The 12,970-nt window shown below is 44.0% G+C and overlaps 1 protein-coding gene across 2 annotated transcripts in view; it reads left to right on the forward strand.

Annotated features, from left to right (window-relative positions):
• The first annotated feature begins 11 nt into the window (after positions 1–11).
• Positions 12–12,970, forward strand: part of CRACD (capping protein inhibiting regulator of actin dynamics) — a 112,818-nt gene continuing 99,859 nt past the window's right edge. Inside the window, exon 1 of one of the 2 annotated variants that reach the window (XM_079989981.1) lies at positions 12–298. The gene's annotated coding sequence lies outside the window, so the exon portion shown is untranslated. Of the gene's footprint in view, positions 299–1,354; positions 1,374–12,970 lie in introns of those variants that run through there. The other variant, XM_079989982.1, reaches the window with a different exon arrangement.

Below are 12,970 nucleotides of genomic sequence, written 5' to 3' on the forward strand. Positions count from 1 at the left end.
GCGAGGCTTAAGGGTGGGGCCGGAGAGAGAGAAGCCTGGTTTAGAAGGGGGGAAAGCGAGCGAGCGATCGCGCCTCGACCTCCGCGGAGCCTGTTCCCTCCCTGCTCAACTTGAGGCTGCCGGGTTGCAGGGAGAGAGCGAGCATGTGATCGCATTGGCTCGCCTTGCCATGGTGTGGCAGCAGCGCGGGCAGCAATGGAGGCGGCTTAAGGGACGGGGTTGGGCGGCTGCTGCTGCTGGCTGGCTGGCTAGACCGCAGATGGGAAAGCCCGACCCAATTTCTCGTCGCCAAATCCAGGTAGGGCATTCGCATCCCTCCCTCCCCCCCTTTTGCCTTCTTTCTCATCTCTTGCGCGTATTTACGCATAAAAGCATTGTTCAGAAGCCGCCGAGGCGTGGGTTTGAATCCTGCCGTCTGGTTTGCCTTTCCCTGACCTTGTCGCTTTCAGGCGTTCGCACCTCTTGTTCCGTTAACCCCCCAAATCCATTCTTGGTTTTTTTGCGGGGGGACTCCGCGCCTGTCTATTGTTAGACTGCAGGCAGGCTGCTATTTCCTTGGGTAGTGTGTGGGTCTGTGTTTGCGTGGAAGGCTGGCTGTGCAGGCTGCCAGTCAACCTAGAGGATGTGTCTGCTTTCTGAAAACGGGCTATTTCTTGAGCATCAATGAAAGGCATCTGTGATGAACGTACACATTGGCAGCTCTCCGAAAAGGATTAAATAAAAGCAGAGCTATGCATGTTGGCAAGGCTTGCTTTGGCAGTACTTTCATACCCTATAGATTTCAGTGTGCTCTGACTTTTGAATTTCTTCCCATTTTTATTTTTAAATCCTTTGGGTTAGTGTTTTCTTTGATTCTTGCATTAATTTTCCCGGAGGCAAGACAGAAAGGGATGACTTTTGTTTGCTTGCTACATCTCCCACAAAGCTCCAGAGCTGCATTGCTTTGTCTAACCTTCTCTAAGGCCATTTATCATGGAACTCCTGTCACCATATTTTAATGAGCTGTGAAATCTGCTAGTTATTATGGTTGAAAGACGGAAGGTTTCGTTTCCTGCGAACCCACCACCCACCCAATAACTAGATCAAGTGCCCTAAAGATTACACTATCCGGAATGAGACGTCTGTTTTCCGTCAAGGCTTTTCATTCATAATAATATTATTAGTTTTTTTGCAGAAAAAACCCTGACAGACCATAAGGGGACAATCCTAAACATGTTTACACCAGGAGCACATCCCACTGAGCTCAGGGAGTAAATTTACTCCCTGGTAAATTGGTTTTAGGATTGCCCTTACTCTCACTACTTCTTTTCTCCAGACAACTGGAAAGTCTGAATTGCACAAATGCTGCTGTTTCAAAGAAGCAGGTGATCAAGGTCAGAATCCTTTGCAAATTCATGGTTTTCTTAAGAACTGTGCAAGTGGTCTTCGGGATTTAAGAAATATTCCATTTTTTGCGCTCATCTGCCCAAGAGGGTTAAAGGAAAACTAGAAGCCACAACCGTACATGTTGAAATTTTAATATGGTTAACAATAGTGCGGCTGAAATTGAGATGCTGGGGGAGGGGAAGAGGTTAGTAGTAGAGAGAAGGGAAGCATGCCCAGAGTACAAGGAGTACTCTAAAGCCCATTTTTCATTTGTCTCCCTTCTCAAAAGAAGTAGCTGTGTGATGATATCAGTAATGTCTGTGTGTTTTAGGGGGTTGATACGAGAACCGAAGCAGAATCTTTATACAATAAATCCAATTTGCAATAAATATTCAGGAACACAGTAGACAAGCTAAGTAGAGTGCAAATCTTAAAAAAACACACACACCTAAATGTCACAGGAAAGTTTATTAGAGCTGTCAAAAATGTTCACTTAAATGTGACATTTTTGCTTGTCCTAATAAAAAGTATTGTTGCGCTGTAAGAATAACATTCACATTGCTGCAAAAAAAGCGAAAAGGGCAGTATATTTCACTAGGTGTTACTCAGCTATTTGGTGGTGGGGGAAATAAACAGACCACAGAAAATCATTAAGAAATGAATACTTGTAGCTCAGGGAATGCAAGAGCAGATTCAAGATCCATTTAATCTGCCATCATACTTCCACCTGTGGCGATGGTGGCCTCCTCCAGCATTTGCTTAGGAAGAACTGGTATTGCTGGTGTTGAGCCATAATGGTACACACCCATCTTGCCAAACCTCCCCTCCAGTATTACTGTGATGAGCCACCGCTGCACCACCAGGCCTCTGAGCAATGTTACTCAATTATGTAGTATTGTTTTAGAGGAATTGAGGTGAGCAGGGGGTTGGCACTCCTGGGTTGCCAGGTGATGGCTGCCATTTATTTTGCCCATAAGGTCCCTCCTATTGGTGTTGCATCATCTAGCTCTGCAGGCTGAACATACCTCCAACAACAACAACAACATATTTATTACTTATACCCGGTCCATCTGACCGGGTCTCCCCAGCCACTCTGAGCGGCTCCCAGCAGAATATTAAAAACACGATAAAACATCAAACATAAATAAACTTCCCTAAACAGGGCTGCCTTCAAACGTTTTCTAAAAGTCAGGTAGTTGTTTATTTCCTTGACATCTGATAGGAGGTCAGAGTGGATGCCATTACTGAGAAGGCCCTCTGCCTGGTTCCCTGTAACCTCACTTCTCGCAGCGAGGGAACTGCCAGAAGGCCCTCAGAGCTGGACCTCAGCGTCAAGGCTGAATGATGTGGATGGAGACGCTCCTTCAGGTATACTGGGCCGAGGCTGTTTAGGGCTTTAAAGGTCAGCACCAACACTTTGAATTGTGCTTGAAAATGTACTGGGAGCAAATGTAGGTGTTTCCTGGACCAGTGTTATATGGTCTCGGCAGCTGCCCCCAGTCACCAGTCTAGCTGCCGCATTCTGGATTAGTTGTAGTTTCCAGGTCACCTTCAAAGGTAGCCCCACATAGAGCGCATTGCAGTAGTCCAAGCGGGAGATAACTAGAGCATGCACCACTCTGATGAGACAGTCTGCGGGCAGGTAGGGTCTCAGCCTGCGTACCAGAAGGAGCTGGTAGACAGCCACCCTGGACACAGAATTGACCTGCGCCTCCATGAACAGCTGTGAGAATCTCTTGTTCTGTTTAGATGTTGATTCACCAAGATGTAAGAAATTTTTTGGTGGCTGGAGGAGGAGAGTTCTTCACAGTTTGATTGCATTTTCTCCATCCGTGATGGTGAAGAGCTACCTCACTGTTCACTTGGCTACCTCACACTTTGCTTGGCTACACCACTGCCCTCCCCTGACTTCCTAAAGCAGATCCTTCAGGGAATCACACCGTTGATTTCCCTTCACTGTGAGAACTGGCTATTTGCTCTAAACTTTCCCTTTTCTTTACCCAGCAGTCAGAGCAGTCCTGATTGTGTACATTCAACTTGGCATTTTAAAAGGGAAGAAAAGACAGCCCGAGAGTTCAGGTTTCTCAATGCGGGTCTGATGTACCTGATTCTGCTGATTTACAAAATAGGGCTATTATTCAAATGTGTCATTACAGCTCTATAAGGTCACCTCAGTGGAGACAGCAAAGGCTACATCAGTATGGGCATTAGTTTATGAAAGAAGGGTGATATCTAGTGTTCCCCGTGTAATTGATTTTGATTTCTTTAGTTATTGCGCCTTATGAAAGCTCTCTCTTATTCTCTCATTTGGGAAAAGAAACGGAGGCTGAGAGAGAAGTGACTTGAAAGGGAGCATTTATCTTCTCTGGTCTTTTTTACTCTTGCACCGTGCTGAACTAAGTCAAAGTTTGATTTAGTATGTCATCTGAATCTGGGCTCATGGTTAAGCGCTCTCATCATTGACCACAAGCTATAGCCAGCAAGGAAGCCCAAGTTTGGATGACGCACTAAGCTGAACCTTGGCTTAGCTCAGTGTGTTATTAGAATGAAAAAGACTGGGGCGGCGGCGGGGGGGGGGGGAGAGAAAATGCCTGCAAGTGTCTCTCCAATAACATGTTTGCATGTTCTCAGTAAGCTGCAGTTTAGTGTAGCCTTGCTGTGCAAACCAGGCCAACAGTTAGCTTTTAGTACAGTGGTACCTCGGGTTACAGATGCTTCAGATTAGACGCTTCAGGTTACAGACTAACCCAGAAATAGTACCTCGGGTTAAGAACTTTGCTTCAGGATGAGAACAGAAATCACACGGCGGTGGTGCGGCCCTATTAGCTAAAGTGGTACCTCAGGTTAAGAACAGTTTCATGTTAAGAACAGACCGCAGGAACAAATTAAGTTCTTAACCTGAGGTACCACTGTATGTTTTTATTCATTCTGTTGATTTTTCCCAAGTTTGTCTTAAATGCTGCTTCTATGGTTTTATTTTAGTATGCATTATGGTGTTTAATTATTTTGCTATAAGCTGCCCTAAGAGTTTTTACTGAAGAGTGGCATATCATTTTTTTGATATGCAAGGTATTCAATGGGAAATAGTTAAGAAGTGTGACCAAAGCAGTACTGAAATTTCTGATTAGTCTTTTCAGAAGGTAATTTTTAAGAGTATCATACTGTTAACATCTTTTCTCGTTCTAGTTTGATCTTTATAACCCAGGGATATTAATATAATTCCCATCTCTCTCCCCGCCCCCCCGCCCCCTGTTTCTCCGCTTGAGAAGTACACATATCCTCTTACTCTGATGGAAGTGTGGTGTTCCTTGATGACGTCGACATGCTAATTTTCATATTTCTGTAATGGCTTAACTGGAGGCAAGTCCCATTGACCTCGGTGGGGCTTGCTGCTGAGTAGACCTGTATGGGATTGCACTTTCTTGGCGTGTTGGTAATGGTGCAGCAAATGAACTTGGCTGCTGACAGTTTGGTTACAGAGCAGCTTTCAACAGACTGGCTCAAAGCAGGCCAGTTTAAGGATGCAGTCACAAGAAGAGACACAGCCAAGGAGCTCTCAGTGCAAGCTGTTGACCAGCCTCCCAATAGCCCAGGGGTCAGCAAACTTTTTCAGCAAGGGGCTGGTCCACTGTCCCTCAGACCTTGTGGGGGGCTCGATTATATTTTGAAAAAAATATATGAACAAATTCCTATGCCCCACAAATAATCCGTAGATGCATTTTAAATAAAAGGACACATTCTACTCATGTAAAAACACACTGACCATCCGTGAGCCAGATTTAGAAGGCAGTTGGACCAGATCCGGCCCCCGGGCCTTAGTTTGCATACCCATGCAATAGCCTCTTCCTGCTTATTTTTACAGAGTTGATGAGGAGGCAAGAGCCAATCTGAGCAGGGAAATTCAAGAGATGTCAGGCCAGCCTGCATTCCAAAACAGGGCAGGGTTGAGGAGCAATTCCAGACAATGGGTGATGATGATAATCCACAGCAACTACTGTGGAAGAGTTCCCAGCGTAGGCAGGGCTGACTCAGGATGACAACCCTGAGGAGATAGTTTCTGAATCCTAGTTGTTTGAACAGTCCCTCAGTCAGCACTTTGGGGGAAAATAAAAATGGAAATTTTGAACTTATGGACCCCAGCGTATCCCTTAAGTTAATTATATGTAGCTGTTCATACATTTTTCCCAGGTGCTTGAGGGCATAGCGTTTCTTCTGTCAGTTGTGTTTCGAGTTCTTTCGTTGTATATGCCCACTGACTCTTATTGTACAAGTAGCCTCACAGATATCGGCATCAAATCTTTAGAACAAATAAGTAAACAATGCATGGATATCGCTTTTGGCTATTACATTTAAATGAGTAGTTTGAGACATTTGTTTGTTCGACCAACATGGCAGCCTCAGTCTCTGGGTTTGTACATTTTTGTCTCAAAACATGTCTAAGGGCATTCTTGAGGTTTTTTCCCCTTTAAATAGCAGGCTCTTCCATGTTTCCTGCCTAGATGGCATTTGCCCTGGAGTCCAGGAATCTAAAAAGATATACATGCAGTTTTTGTACAGTGGTTTTGTTAACATTGTGCTAAAACAGAAAATGTTAATATTCCACAATTCTTTTATAAACACTCTCCAGTTGTCTTTGATAATCCAAGTAATTATCTGCTTGGAATTCTCCAGTTCCTTTCAAAATTTCTCTCTGGTTTGTCAGCCCTTTTAAAAAACAGAGTTCTGTGGTAGCTTAAAGATTTGCACATGGCATGAAGTTTCCTGGATTGGAATCCCACTAAGTCAGATGCATAAAGTCTTATTCTAAATTGTGTGTGCACTCACTCTCTAAATATATATGGGTCCAGAACACTGTTTAGTCCTGTTATGTAGAGCAGGCGTTGTAACCTTCCAACAGTTTGACTTCACCCCCAAAGGCACAGTCCTCCATTGTCTCCCAAGACAGAGGCCAACCAATACTATGTTGGATAAGTTTCAGCTAATAAGACTCAAGTACATGGACAGTTAAAGCTATGGTTATAGTATGTATGGTATAGTTAAAGCTATGGTTTTCCCAGTAGTGATGTATGGAAGTGAGAGCTGGACCATAAAGAAGGCTGATCGCGAAGAATTGATGCTTTTGAATTATGGTGCTGGAGGAGATTCTTGAGAGTCCCATGGACTGCAAGAAGATCAAACCTCTCCATTCTGAAGGAAATCAGCCCTGAGTGCTCACTGGAAGGACAGATCCTGAAGCTGAGGCTCCAATACTTTGGTCACCTCATGAGAAGAGAAGACTCCCTGGAAAAGACTCTGATGTTGGGAAAGATGGAGGCACAAGGAGAAGGGGACAACAGAGGACGAGATGGTTGGACAGTGTTCTCGAAGCTACTAGCATGAGTTTGACCAAACTGTGGGAGGCAGTGGCAGACAGGAGTGCCTGGCATGCTCTGGTCCATGGGGTCACGAAGAGTCGGACACGACTAAACGACTAAACAACATGGACAAGGTGCTTGAATCAGTCAGGGTGACCACTTGCACTCTGGACCCTTGCCCCTCTTGGCTGATAAACGAGCAGGGAGGGGACAGCTGACTGGGCCAGGGTGGAGATTAATGTCTTCTTGTGAGAAGATGAGGTCCCTGCCTGCTTGAAGGAGGCATTAGTAAAAACCCATCCTCAATAAACCCTCTCTGGATTTGGAAAACCTATGTAATTACTGGCCAATTGCCAGTGTCTGCCTTGGGGAAGGTTCTTGAGTGGGTGGTCTTCGACCAGATCCAAGTGCTCTTGGGGGAAACTGATTATTCTAAATCCATTTCAGAGTTTTGGCCCAGTTTTGGCATAGAAACTGCTTTGGCCTGTATGATGACCTCTGTTGAGAGACAGGGAGATGTGTCCTTGTTAATTCTCCTCAGCCTCTCGACGGCTTTTGATACCATCATCCATTCTGGAGCAGCTGTTCTAAGTCAGGGGTGGGTGGCACCATTTTGCTGATTAGTTCTGGACCCAATTGAAATTGCTGGTTTTGACTGTAAAGTCTTAAAGTCTTCCCTTATGAATTGTCTCAGACCCTGCAATAGTCACCTGAGGCCCTTCTTCATGTGCCTCTTCTGTGAGGGGTTGGAGGGTAGCAACATGAGAATGTGCCTTTTCCACGGTGTGTGTACACACACACACACACACGGGGTGGGGAGAGAGAAACAGACAAGACACTATTGTGGAAGATATAAATATACACATGATTGCAGAGGTGGAAAAATTGTAAGCAGCAAGATCAGAGGGAAATGATATGCAAAAAAAATGCTGACTGACAATTACATTCTAGTTTAAATGTATGTAAGATCATTGCAATGACTATTCACTGTTGATGACAACACAGACAATCTGCCATTGGTAAACTAATTTAACACGTATAGTGAAATTTAAACACACACACCATTAGCTTGATTCAGGTGAAAGAACTGAATTTTTTGATCTTGTAGTTCAGTAGAGTTTCCCTTGAGGTTCCTTTGTTCAAGAACAGGCACTTGCAGGTCCGTAAATATTCAGTGGCATTTCTGAATTTTGCCTTTCCTAATGACAGATTTCTACAGGTTTGCTAGAATACCCCCCCTTTTTTTTCAAATACTGATGCAAACTGACCTGATCAACACATTCCAGAATAATGTGCAGATTGGAACAGTTTCCTTCAGATTTCATTTCACCAATTTTCAAATTTTTATGATGCAGTTTTTGGTGGGTGGGTATGTGTGAGAGAAAATGCATGTGAATGTTTTATGAATGAATGCATCCAAAAATAGCTATTTTAAGATAATTTTATGTCCAGCTTTTAAATTTTAAAAAATCTGTATATTTAGAGAAGAAATTAGATAGAACAAACTTACAAATGAACTCCTTAAAGAATCACATGGGCCAGAAACAGGCTGATTCATCCGCTCCTAGATCAGTGTCAATTTATTACTTTCTGTAGAGATGGAACCTGCTTGCCCTGTGTAGAATACAGAAGGGCATTTTTGGCAGATGATATCAGATGCCATATTGGAAGATAGCCTGGTGATTGAGCCTCCACTGTTGTGGCTGGTGTTGCTTTGACCTGTGATCGTGTCGCCATGGTGAATACGGGACGGGCTTTCTTGCAGGTCTGATCCCTGTGCTTATGTGTCTGTTAAGAGGCCTGTTGATGCTGGCGAGTCATAAGTAAGGGGGCTGTTTGTAAGCAAGGGCAGGCCTGTAAACACTGAGACATTAGGGCAATGGTGTGAACTTAGAAATCTAGACAACAAAACAGAAAAAAGTGAAACTCAATTTTCAGGCTTACAACAAATGCCTACAAGGCTACCATACAATTCAAAGCAAATGTTCCCAAGGTTGCCCGCCACAATAGCATATAATTGTCCACCAGTGGTGGATTAGTGCAGTCTAACTTGATTCTTCCAGCAAAGGGTGATGGTTAATCTCTGGTCTTCAGGCAGGAGCAACTCTTGAACCTTTTTTGGTCCGTCAGAGGTGAGGCTTCGAGGGAATAAGCAGACCAGTCTGTAGTCTGTTGTTTAAAGGGTTTTGCCTCAGCGCCTTAGCACCAGTTGTGTTTATTGAAGACTGTTCTGTCAGATTGTTCTCTCTCTGTCTCCCACTTTCTCTCTCCCATTCTGCATATGCAATGAATTTTGCACAAATTGATTAATGACCTCATGTACGCTTACATTATAGTTTGTTCACATGCTACATAAACAGTGTGATACATACGTAAAATGCCTTTGTAAGCATCTAGGTCAGTGTTTCTCAATCTTGAGGCCCCAGATATTGTTGGACTACAACTCCCATCATCCCTGAGCTCTGGCCTTGCTGGCTAGGGATGATGGGAGTTGTGGTTCAACAACATCTGGGGACCCAAGGTTGAGAAAGGCTGATCTAGGTGGATGTGGGAGTCTTTCTTGTCAGCATCCAACCAATTCATGACCCATCCCTATTTTCTGGTTGGCTCAGAGCAAAAGTTTGATCAAGCCTGGCTGCTTGACCGGGCCTTCAAATCAACCACCCAAGGCCAGTTAGGAGAAGATTTTACCATGCAGGATGGACTGTAGATCACTGATAATGTGCTGGAATGATTCTAGCTGGGAGTAAAATGTGTAAATCCTGAAACAGAATCTCTAACAAGTTGGAACAGATGCTGTTATATCATAGGGTTTGGCTGAAAACAAAGGATTTCATAGTGTGTTCTGGGAGGAAGCAATTAGTATTTATGTATGTATGCGTAGCAGTGTTCAGTATAAAGTAGTGCTTATATATGCATTGTGTAGTGACAGAATTATATCTGGAAATTGAGACTGATGGTGAAATGAAAGTTTTAGTGGAGTTCCTTATGAGCCTCCTCCCTATGAATCTAGATAATAAAGATGCCATCACTGTATCTCTGGAAATGGTCCAGCACATGGGCGTAGCCAGGGTTTTTGTTAGGGGGGTTAGAACCTCAAGTTTGTATTGATTTTTATTGATTTGGGGTGGGAGCTGCCCCCCTATCCCCCCTTGGCTACGCCCATGGTCCATGGTAAGCAGAAATGTTGTTTGTCTCCTATAAACTGTATGTAGTGGTTCTTCTGTCTCTATATATTTAAGAATGGAAAACAATGGTGATAGTGTTAACTGATTGCAGTGTTTGTGTTCCTCAGGATTAATTTTCTTTAAATCTTGGTGCTTGACCATAATTACAAGAACTGCAGTTGGTCAACCACGCTATAAATGCTACATGGATTGTGGCAGCTGTTATTACATTGCAACAAGAAGAATAGTTCGATAGCTCCAAGCAATCTGTGTTTTTGATGTTCATAATTTGAGTCCTAAGCAAATAGATAGGAAATGTTTTTACTAGAGAAGAAGCCATTTATATACAGATGTTGATGCCTGTAAGCAATGTATTAAATTTACATCTCTTGTTACCCTAGCCGATTTTGAAGCCTAACAATCAATTAACAAAATATATTTTTGAGCTCAGTCTGTACATTCCAAAGTTTGCAAAGGTAATGTAAAGGAGTGGTGCTCTCTCTCTCTCTTTGGACAGGTCTTCTATTTAATAGCTGCTGTTAATAACATATAATGGAAAACCATGTCTACCGTCCTGTGACTGGGAATCCTCTGGCTGCAAGCTCCATTCCCAGATTGCTGGGAGTAAATTTGCACCATCCAATCCACCCCCATTTTAGAGGGGGTAGGGGGTGGGAATGCAGAAAGAGGTTGGCAGGAAGAGTGATTATTATTTACTCTGCTCCCTCCCAATGGAGTCGGTAATAGGGGTTAGGAGTTTGTGTAGATGTACTATCCTGTCCTTTGGACGCAGGTGGCACTGTGGTCTAAACCACTGAGCGTCTTGGGCTTGCTGATCAGAAGGTTGGCGGTTTGAATCCCTGTGATGGGGTGAGCTCCCATTGCTCTGTCCCAGCTCCTGCCAACCTAGCAGTTTGAAGCACGCCAGTGCAAGTAGATAAATAGGTACCCCTGCAGCGGGAAGGTAAATGGCGTTTCCATGCGCTCTGGTTTCCATCACGGTGTTCCGTTGCACCAGAAGTGGTTTAGTTATGCTGGCCACATGACTCGGGAAGCTTTCTGTGGACAAACACCGGCTCCCCCGGCCTGAAAAGCAAGATGAGCGCCGCAACCCCATAATCGCCTTTGATTGGACTTAACCGTCTAGGGGTCCTTTACCTTTACTATCCTGTCCCATTTGCAGCAAACTCAAATTTGGCCAGCAGAGACTTCCAGCCACTGAATCCTTAAGTATTCCAGGTGTCTGGTGCTGGGCATCTTGTTCCACTGCCACACACAATCTGCCCACAGAGCAGCACTTCCACCACTTCCAGGGATTGAATAGCCAGAGGATTTCAGGGAGAGCACTCCACTTTGGGCAGCATTATTATTTCCTTTGCAATTTTTGTTTTGTTTTGTCAGAGCAGGTGTTAGCTAAGAAGAGCACTAGGACTAAAGAGTGAAGTACAGTCGTACCTCGGCTCCCAAACGTCTTGGGAGTCGAATGTTCTGGCTCCCGAACGATCGAAAACCGGAAGTGAGTGTTTCAACTGTCCTGCAGCCTATCAGAAGCTGCGCTTCGGTTTCGGAATATTTCGGAAGTTGAATGGATTTCTGGAACGGATTCCGTTAGACTTCTGAGGTACGACTGTACAAGAGAGAGTACCAATTCTTTTTTCTGTGATAACAAATTCTATTAAATTTCTATTAAGATGCAGCATCAAGATATTTATGATTAATAACATAATCACAAAGATGTTAGTGAGAGCTCAAATTGAAGCAGTTGAAATTGTTGCCAAACAAGGGGGTAAATTGCTGTAGAATTGTTTGATTTGAGATGGCACAGTGAAGAAAGGAGAAACCAACAGCAATATGGAGCCCAACACATCCTTCCTATATAGAAAACGCGTTCTGTCTTCAAATGGAGCTACCATTTGGCAATTCGACTCCATTGGGGGCAAATTTAGATACAGTTCTGCAACTATGTCTTTCCAATGACCCTTCCCCCCCCCCCCCATCAACTTGTCAAAAGGCTGCCTAGTCAGTAGCATGCCTGGCAATTTTTGTATTCCCATAGTGCAAAATAGCAGCCCATTTAATGTTTCCTGCACAATCACTGCCTCAGCAAACAGGAACTGTTGCCCTATATTCTGGCAGTGGATTAATGCAGTTTAGTTAATACTTCTACTAGAATAGAAGTAGATATTTATCTCGCAAATGAGAAGATCTTTTTGTCTGCCCATTTTGCTCACTTTCACTCCAAATGTCAACCTTCCCTCCCTCTTTCTTCCATTTCCTTCATCAAAGTACACTGTAAGCTCCTCAGAGGAGGAAACTGCCTTTTTGGGGGTTATGTTTGTAAACGATATAAATAATAACCTAGCAAATAAAAAAGGCACACTCAGCTTTTTCACCAAGTAAAAGGACTGCTTCATTTCACTGTAGCAATTTGTTTTTCCTTTTCCTTGGTGTGCTGATTAAATATATATTGTTGCCTGCCACCCCAATCTCTGAACGGTGCAAGATTCCAAGGTTTCTAGGCGCTTACCCAAGCTTCGTGTTTCCTTTTGGAATGAGGCACAGCAGAGACTGTGGTGCCTTTATGTTGTATGGTTTGTTGTTGCTGTTGTTTAGTCGTTTAGTCATGTCCGACTCTTCATGACCCCATGGACCAGAGCACGCCAGGCACTCCTATCTTCCACTGCCTCCCCCAGTTTGGTCAAACTCATGCTGGTAGCTTTGAGAACACTATCCAACCATCTCGTCCTCTGTCGTCCCCTTCTCCTTGTGCCCTCCATCTTTCCCAACATCAGGGTCTTTTCCAGGGAGTCTTCTCTTCTCATGAGGTGGCCAAAGTATTGGAGCCTGAGCTTCATGATCCGTCCTTCCAGTGAGCACTCAGGGCTGATTTCCTTCAGAATGGATAGGTTTGATCTTCTTGCAGTCCATGGGACTCTCAAGAGTCTCCTCCAGCACCAGTTGTATGGTTTAGTTACACATAAACCAGTTGTATGGTTTAGTTACACATAAATACAACCTGAGCCTATGATTGAGAGGTTCACAGCATTAACATCCCAAAAGGGTCTTGCTTCTCCCATAACCACA

Source organism: Podarcis cretensis (genome assembly GCF_951804945.1).
Source record: "Podarcis cretensis genome assembly, chromosome: 9".
NCBI classification, from domain to species: Eukaryota; Metazoa; Chordata; class Lepidosauria; order Squamata; family Lacertidae; genus Podarcis; species Podarcis cretensis.